This window comes from Equus przewalskii, chromosome 23, assembly GCF_037783145.1.
Source record: "Equus przewalskii isolate Varuska chromosome 23, EquPr2, whole genome shotgun sequence".
NCBI classification, from domain to species: domain Eukaryota; kingdom Metazoa; phylum Chordata; class Mammalia; order Perissodactyla; family Equidae; genus Equus; species Equus przewalskii.
In genome coordinates this window covers 921,858-930,898 of record NC_091853.1, presented here as the reverse complement: position 1 = coordinate 930,898, position 9,041 = coordinate 921,858, and positions in this window count along the sequence as shown.

Genomic DNA, 9,041 nt, shown 5'->3' with positions numbered 1-9,041 from the left:
TGGAGGCTGTTACATAGGGGGCACAACGTGCACAAGGTCACCTAGTTCTTTCAACTGGGGGCTGTTTCACCTCTTCCCCAGACATCCATCTCGCTCCCAGCTGCTCTCCTCTGCATCCTCTGCAGCCCGTTCCCACCCTTTCTACAGCAAGGGGCCTGGAACTCAACCCAGCACAGGGGCTCTGGAGTCCTTGCTTCTCTGGTTCAAGACACTGCCCCTCTGTGCACGCAGCCCTGTGGTGGGCTTTTCTGGAAGCCTCAACACACTGGGGACTCAACTCGAGCTTGCTGTCAGGCGAAACCCCTAACCTGATGCTTTTTGGTCCTAATGCCCCCATCTTATTCTTATATAATGGGGATTCTGTGCCCCAGTACACGAGTTTACATTCATTCCTACTGAGCGCTTTTCCCCTCTGTGCTTCACAGTTCTGTTTGCCACATCCCCTACAGATAGACACACACACACACACACGCACACACCTCTCTCCTCTGGAAGACAAGTGTACAGCTTGGACAGTCCGCTCCTTGGGCACCATCCGCTTTCCGTTCCTCCCCTTCAAAGTGGAGAAGCAGGAATTGTGACGTGCTTCTTCCAGGGGTCTCCTGGTCACATCTCATACTCGGGCAAGGTGCCTCCATGCCCAAGAGAGCAGGATCCGGGTCAGACTGGCTGGGCTAGAATCCCAGCCTGAGGGCTTGGCAATGTGACCTTGGAAAATTAATTTAGCTTCTGAGCCCCAGTGTTCCTCCCTGTAAAATGGGGATGACAATATCAACCTGTTATTTTACAGATTAAATGTGATAGTAATTGCTCAGTAAATGTTTCCCTGTCCCCCTCGCCTCCTTCTGGCCTCTCTGGGTCCCCCAATCCTGCTTTCCTGCCCTGACGTCTCCCGCATCTGCTTGATCATGCTGGACCTTAGTTACAAAGTGGAACCTAGAATTTCTGCGGCGAAATGGCCTTAGGTACAGACTAACGCAGCCCCTTTTTGTACAGATGAAAAATCCACAGTCCCTCCCGCCATCCCTCTGTTGCTTCATTTTGTTCCAAAGCGGTTGTATTTCCAGCTCTCCAGTTACCACCTTTTCTCTCTCCAGCTCATGTAGCAATCAGATCAGGCCACTTTTCCCCACAGTCAGTGAGCGCCCAGCCTCCAGCCTGCCGGATTGATGGCTCTCTGACACCTGGTGGGGTCCTCGGGAGTCCGTGCGGCACAGGCCGGGCTTCCAGTCACTCTGCCCAGCTTGTCAGTCCCCTCCTGGGGCCGATGGCGTGCAGAAAAGAAAATAAAATACCAGGGCCAATATGCTGACCACAGTTTTATACTCCTCATTCAAAGCTAAAATTTTCCCCATGGGGCCTGCTGGGAACTATTCAGAGGAAAAAAGCAGTGACTATTCTGGAAGCGGCCAAGGGAGGAGGCCACAGGCAGGGTGGCGCCTCGAGCAGTGGCTGCTGCTTCTCCGCTGCGCCCGCGTGCCGGGACACTGCAGCACGGGGCTCTGAAATCTCCATCAATCCTTCCAGACCAAGGGGAATAGTTCTACAACCAGCTGCAAGTCGACTCTCCTCCTCTCCTCCTCCCACCAGACCACCGCCCTGAACCCCTCTAATGCAGAACTCCTGGGGCCGGCCCCCTGCCAGAGCGGGCAGCCACAGCCTCCAGGTTACCTGAGGCAGCTGTGTAATAGCGGGAGCGGATGTTGTGTAGCCAGCTTTCTTCTCAAGTGAGGAAAAAATGCAGCAATCATTTCTGAAGATAAAGGACTTTCTAACACTAGAGGAGAGAGAGAGAAGACAAAGTATCAGACTGAAGGACAACCCTTTAAACTGAATTAATTTGGCTTTTCAAAAAGTCACTAGATGGTCTTCATGTTTGCTTTTGCAGCAGTGCAAGAAGCCCTGGGTTCCAAGGTCTGGGGTTTCATGTGGGGTCTGCCACTCAGCAGGGCGTGACTTCCAGTAAAGTAATCCACAGACGGGAGCATTGCTAGCCTTACCTTGAGTTTCTCCGTCTGTGAAACAGGAATGATAGCCCTGATCTCACAGGGTGGTGGGGGACAGGGGACAGTGAGGGGAGCCAGGCGTTACTGAGCACCTGAAAAGACGGGCATGGGTGCAGGATGTCTTGTTCAATTCTCAGGACAACCTAACGAGGTGGGGGCTATCATGACCATTTTACAGATGAGAAAACTGAGACTCATAGGTCAAGTAACGTGTCCGAGGTCACTCACAGACCCAGGGCTGGCACCTGAATGCGAAGCCCACACGCTTTCCAGAAGGGCCGGCAGAACGGAGAAGAGAGGAGGTGGGGGCAGGAGTTCCTGGTCTAGCCCCCAATTTTCTCTACAGAATAGAAAACAAAATCACCTACTGGGATGAGGAGGCAGGCAAGCAGCAGCAGCAGCAGCGCAGGTTTGCAGAACTTTCTTTGGCTACAGAGAGGCTGCTCACCCATCCTCAGAGACAGTGCTGCTAAGAAGTTGTGCAGGAGCTGGCTGCCTCTGGCATGTGCTCCTCAGGGGCACGGCTGCTGTCCGATTCATGGAGAAGGACCAGATTTGGTTGTTCACTCATCACGGGGTCCCCAGCCCCTAGTACAGTGCCTGGCATACAGTAGTGAACGTATTTGCTGAATAAAGGTAATAGAGTACCTGCCGTGTCCCGGCTCTGTGGTAGGTGCTGGGGATCCTGCAGTGACAAAGGCGGACGAAACCCCTGCCCTTATGGCGCTGGCAGTCTAGCGGAGAGTCAGACAGTAGACACAGAAACCAGCAAATAAAACAATCTCAGACAATAATAAAGTTATGAATCAAAAACAGAGTGAAGGGATAAAGACTGGTGCAGTGGGGGATTTTTCTCAGGAGGGGACATTTGAGATATGACTGGAATGAGAGAAAAAGTTATTCATGCCAAAATGGGGAAAGGGCATTCCAGGCAAAAGGAACAGCAAGTGCAAAGCCCTGAGGCAGGAAGGAGCTCGGAATGTTCAGAGGTGACAGAAGGAAGGCTGGTGTGGTGGAGAGGAGGTGAGAGCGGGACGGTTGTAGGGAACGAGAGAAGAGGGTCAGATCATATAAAACCTCTAAGCCAAGTTAAGAAGCTTGGGTTTTACTCTAATTCCCAGTAAGAAGTCTTTGGAAGGTTTTAAGCAGCGGGAGGGATGTGATCTGATTTGTGCTTTAAAACAATCACTCTGGCTTCTAGATGGAAGGGAGCCTGAGGCGGGAAGGGCGAGTGACGGGGAGGCCAGTAAGGAGGCTGGTGCAGCAGGCCAGGAGAGAGGTGAGACTTCTAGCCCCAGGGCATCAGGTGAGACGGGTGATGGGTTGGATTGGGCCCTGGGCCTTGCTGACAGATTAGATGTAGAAGGTGAGGAAGGGAGGAACCAAGGATGTTCTCTCGGTTTTTGGACAGAGCTGATGATGCTGTTGACTGAGATGGGGAAAAGTGGAGGCGGAACAGGTTGGGGTAAGCTACAGAAACCAAGAATTCCATTATGGACATGTTAAGTTTGAGATGCCTAGTAGACATCTGTTACGGGTTGACTTGTGTCTCCCCAAAAAGAGATGTTGAAATCCTAATCCCCAATACCTGTGAATGTGACCTTATTTGTAGAGAGGGTCTTAGCAGATGTAATAAGTTAAGATCAAATCATTTGGGTACCCCTAATCCAATATGATTAGTGGCCTTATAAGAAGAGGAAGATCTGGGACACAGAGAGGAGAACATCGTGTGAAGACACAGATACAGAAGGAAGACGGCCACGTGAAGACAGAGGTGGAGATGGGAGTGACGCTGCTACAAGCCAAGGAACGTCTGGGGCTACGAGAAGCTGGAAGCGGCCAGGCAGGATCTCCCCTCTGGGGGTTCAGAGGGGGTGTGGCCCTGCGACACCTTGATCTCGGACCTCTGGCCTCCAGAGCTGTGAGACGATACATTTCCGTTATTTTAAGCCACGTAGGCTGTGGGACATTGTTACAGCAGCCCTAGGAACCTGAACGTAGTGTCCACGTGGGCATTTGGATATGGAGGCCTGGAGCACGGGGAGGCTGGTTTTAAAGCCATAGGACTAGATGAGATTGCCCAGAGAGAGAGTGAGAGAGCGCCAGAGGGGAGCGCTCATGTGTTTCAAGGAGAGGAGAGTAGTCAATTGTGCCAAACACTGATGGTGGGTCCAGTCAGACTGGCTTTGGCCTTTGGATTTGATAAGAGGGAGGCTGCAAAAAAAAGAGGGGGGGAGGTTGTTGATGACCTTGGCAAGAGAGATGTTAGCAGGTGGTGAAGACAGAAGTCAAACTGGAGTGAGTGGAGGATAGAATATAGGTAAGGAAATGTAGAGTAATTACAGAGAACTGCTTTGAGACTTGCTATAAAATGACCAAAAAATGGGGCCTCACCTGGAAAGCGGGGTCAAGGGAAGGTGCTTTTTAAGGTGGGAAATAGTAAGGCGTATTTTTCTGTTAGTGGGTATGATCTAAGGAGAGACCCGTGATTCAGTAGGGAGAGGGGACGGAAGTCATGGAAGAGGTAACAGTGGGTGGGGCCCAGTACACAAATTGGGGAACTGGCCCCCGATAAGAACAGAGCCTCTTCCTCTGTTCTAACTGTGGGACGGCAGACGATATGAGGTCACGCAGATGGGTTGGCAGGTTTGGTGGGAAGATGAAGTAGATCTTACGTTTGCATTGCTTGGTATTTATTATATCAATAAAGTATGGGGCGGAATCACAGGGAGGGACCGTGCGAAGTTTCGAAGAGAGAGTCCTTTGAGAGGAAGGGAAGAGGGGCACCTCATGGGAGAGGAGAAGGTTTGCTGAGCAGAGTTGAGCGCTCAGCCGTCACTTACAGCGAGCCCAGTCAATAAGCAGGGCGTGTGACTTCTCCAGCGGTGCTCAGCTGCTTGGGTGCAGGTGAAGGGTAGGTGGCTCGCTGGGTTTAACTAGGGTTGGGGTTTTGCCAGATAAGTACTAGGGAGGAAAAGAGAGGCAAGGAAGATGAGAGTGTTTGTAGGAGAGAGATCACAGTAATGAACCACAGGGGTAAGCGGAGAAGTGTTCATAATTGTGGTGGACAACAAAACTTGTTCAGAAGATTAGGTCCCTATGAGAGCAAAGAATAGTCAGAACGGGGTCCTGAAGAAAGTTAATTGGCTGGATAAGAGGCATCAGTGACGGACATGCCTGAAAATGAGATTATTGGAGGGGCAGATATTGGTGAGGACAAGATTGAGGGGTGATCATGTGAGTGGTGGAGAAGACAGAAAAAAGGCGGCATGCGGGAGAGTCTAGCCCACTCGTATCAAAGATGCTGGAGTCTTGAAGGAGGAAGGAGGAGCGGGAGTGTGGAAGCACCTATGTAGACCCTGAGATACACGGGTGCAGGAGAGAAAAACAGCCTGCACAGTTTTCTGTAGGCAGGGCTGTCGGGAAGGCAGTGTCGTCAGGGGACAGCCAGGTGTCAGTAGAGAAAGGGCGTGAAGGGAATGCTCCCGGGAGGGTGTAAGGATGGAGCGGCACTGGCTGGTGGCAGACTGAGTTTCAAGGGCTACAGCGGAAAGGCTTCGGCGCGTGGGGAGCGGTGGGAGGGGAGGTCCAATATTAGCCGTACAGAGTGGCTTGGGGACTCCAGTCTATGGGATTACGGGTGATATGGGAGGTTAGGACTTGTGATGTGAGGGGTGATGGGGCGTGTCCTGACATTGCTATCAAGGAAGGTGGGTGTCGGTTAAAGCTACATACAGTCCAGAGTATCTGGCGGGCAAGTATGAGGACTCTACTGAAGAAAAGGATGAGTGAAATGAACCCTTATACGCCTGAGATGTCTCGTGCTGTGCCAGGCACATGGCATATTCACTGATTAAAACTGCATATATTTGATGCTCTGGTGACTGTTGTAGGAGGAGGCCATGACCCAGTGCACAGCATACCACAGGTGCTCAGAACCCTGTGAGTGATGATAATCTCTAAGTACCTTTGATTGCTTAATATGGAGATAGTTTGCACTGTGTCCCTTCTGATGGAGGTCATTCCTGTACTGGACTGTACTTGTGTCCTACCTTAATTGGAAAGAGGTGGACAGGAAGCAAAGGTGGGGATCAGGAAGGTGACCTGTTCAAGGTTGGAGCTGTAGGACATCCCTGCCCCCCAGCCCCTGCCCCAGACTAAAACCCTGCACCCTCATTCCAGGCCCTTCTCTGGAAGCTCAGAGCAGAAAGAGGAGCAGCTGCATCCTGCCCGCAGACTGAAAGACAGCCATTCCAGCCCCAGGCTTTCACTGTCCTTCCTTCTCTCCCTTAGCTGCTACTCCTCCAGAATAAACGGTTTCCATTTCTTTTGACTCCTATTTTTCTAGCCTTTCTGATCCCATTTGCCCTCCCTTTGTTTCATTGAGGCTGGGGCCACCATCTCTGTCTTTTCCTCCCCGGAATCTCCCACAAAACTCTTTCTCCCTGTCCCAACCCCTCCCCCAATACCAGTAGATGTGAGAGTCCAAAGCTTTTTTAAGAAGCCTCTAAAGTTCCCACTGATGTTATGCCCCAGTGTGCGAGGTGACCCGGCCTGGTCTCCGTGTGGCTGAGAGTGTCTCTTTGTGCTGGTTGATGAATAGCCGCCCTGTCCGTCCAGGACCTCAATGCCTGGAGGGTAACAGGAGAAGCCCCCTCCCCTCCTCAGCTCTGCACCTGCCGCTCTCAGCTTTCCTCAGGGGCCACAGGGCGCCAGCAGGGGGCTCGCCCGCTGTGCCTGGAGGAGCAGCACCAGGGAGCAGGTCCAGGAGTCCTTCCTGCCCTGTCCTCTCTGGACAGAATGGGGCCTGCTGAGGGGCTGCCCACACCCCACGGCCTGTCCTCCCCATCACCCCTGCCCCATCCCTGTCCATCTCATGTTACTTCCAGGGATTCGGCCTCTCAACAGAACAGTGAGCCTGCTCTGCTGGGATGCTCTGCGACTGAGGCTGTGAAACTCAGAACTCCCGGGGTGGGAAATATCTCACCTGGTTAGACATCTTCGCCTCTGCCTGTACACAGCGTCACTTTCTGAAGGGGACTCTATGATTTTCCTTTGTAACACATCTTTGTGTTTCAAGCTGCAAAATTCAATTCAGTTCAACAAATGTGTACGGAGTGCCTGTTTTATTGCTATTGTTATGTTGCTTCACAGATTATCTCATTAAAATATTTCATTATTCGTTTTGGACAGGAAACACACGCATATGGTACAACATCACAACTATTGGAGGGTAAGCCATGAGAAGTGAGTTTCTCTATCGACTGCTGTGCCCCACCCACTCAGATCCCCTTCCCAAGGGAAACTGCTGTTACAATGTCTTGTGGATTTTCCCATAGATACTCCACACATATGTAACTTCACTGAATCTTCATGACAGCCTTCTCTACTGGGTACTGTGAATGCCATTTGGAAGATGAGGGAACTGTGGCTCAGAAAGGCAAAGTGACGTGCACAGAGTGTGTGTGCTAGTAACAGTGGCAATTCCCATTGAGGTATGTGTGAGTGCAAAGCCCACACAGTTTCTGCTGCACCACGTTCCCAATCTGCTACTCAATCATTTCCTTCCCGGAACTGCCACCACGGCGCTCACTCAGCAGGGTTGCCCGGCTGTGAGGGGCCCTGTCCTAGGTGCTGAAGGCTGTCGTAGAGGCAGGTGATGGCTTCACCCCTACCCTCATGGGGCTCACCCATGATCTGGGGAGGCCACAAATACCTGAAGTCTAGTAGAGAGATGGCAGGGAGCCACAAACTCTGCTCGGCCACGGAATTTGTATGTGGTACTAGGCAGGTCACTTCTCTTTCTGACTCTCAGTTTCCCCATCTGTCTGATGGAGATAAACTTAACTCAAAGGGCTGTTGTGAGAATCTAGGGATCACAAATGCAGAAGTGCTTGGAAACCATACAATCCCAGCACATGGAAAGGAGTCTAGGCCAGTCATATGGACAGTTTCCCCATGTGAGGACCAGGGGTCACTAAAAGACCAAGTAAACAGAGTTGTACAAACCGCTGGGAAGTGGTACATTGAAGCAAGGACGTCATCATCTATGCTCTTTATTTTAGGGTTGTTTTTGGCAGGCAGAGTTGGTCTGGTGCAACAGTGACTAGAAGCAAAATGGGGGTAGGGTGTGGGGTTGGCCTAGGATGAGAGAGAGCAACATACAAGTGAACCTCTTTCAAAACATTAGCCTGTAGGGGACGGCCCCGTGGCCGAGCGGTTAAGCACGTGTGCTCCGCTGCGGCAGTCCATGGTTTCGCTGGTTTGGACCCTGGGTGCAGACACAGACCACTCATCAGGCCACCCTGAGGCGGTGTCCCACGTGCCATAACTACAAGGACCCACAACTAAAAAAAAAAAAAATGCAACTATGTACTGGGGGAATTTTGGGAGGAAAAGCAGAAAGAAAAAAAAAAGAAAATTGGCCACAGTTGTTAGCTCAGGTGCCAATCTTGAAAAAAAGAAAGAAAAAAAACATTAGCCTGTAGGTCCTGGGCCTTCCCAGGCCCACCTCCCTCGCTGCCCAGCGGTGTTTCCTGGGCTTCTAAAGCCAGTTCCCAGCAGCTCAAGGGCCTGTCTACAAGTTCCTTGTGCCCAGAACTCTTCCCTGCCCCTCCCCATCCCATCTTCACTGAGCCTCGTCATTTCATCCTTTAGGCTTCCACTTAGATCTCATTTCCTCAGAGAAGCCTTTCTGGGCTCCCCAGAGTAGACTAAGAGCCCCTGTTATGCACGCGCACACACACACACACACATACACAAACCCCTTGCACCCAGTGTCTCCTGATTACCTTATATCACACCAATCAGTGCCTGTCTTGTCCACCAGACTGTCTGCTCCAGGGCAGTGGGCACCAAGTCCACCGGGTCACCTGTGTATCCCCAGCGCCCAGCACCGAGCCTGGCATTAAGACATGCTAAATCATTTGTTGAATTAATTGCTGAAGTCCGTCACTCCTGCCTCTGGGTTCAAAACTTGCCTATATCACACCTCTCATACAGCTGTAATTCTATTTTTTTTACATGACTGTCTCA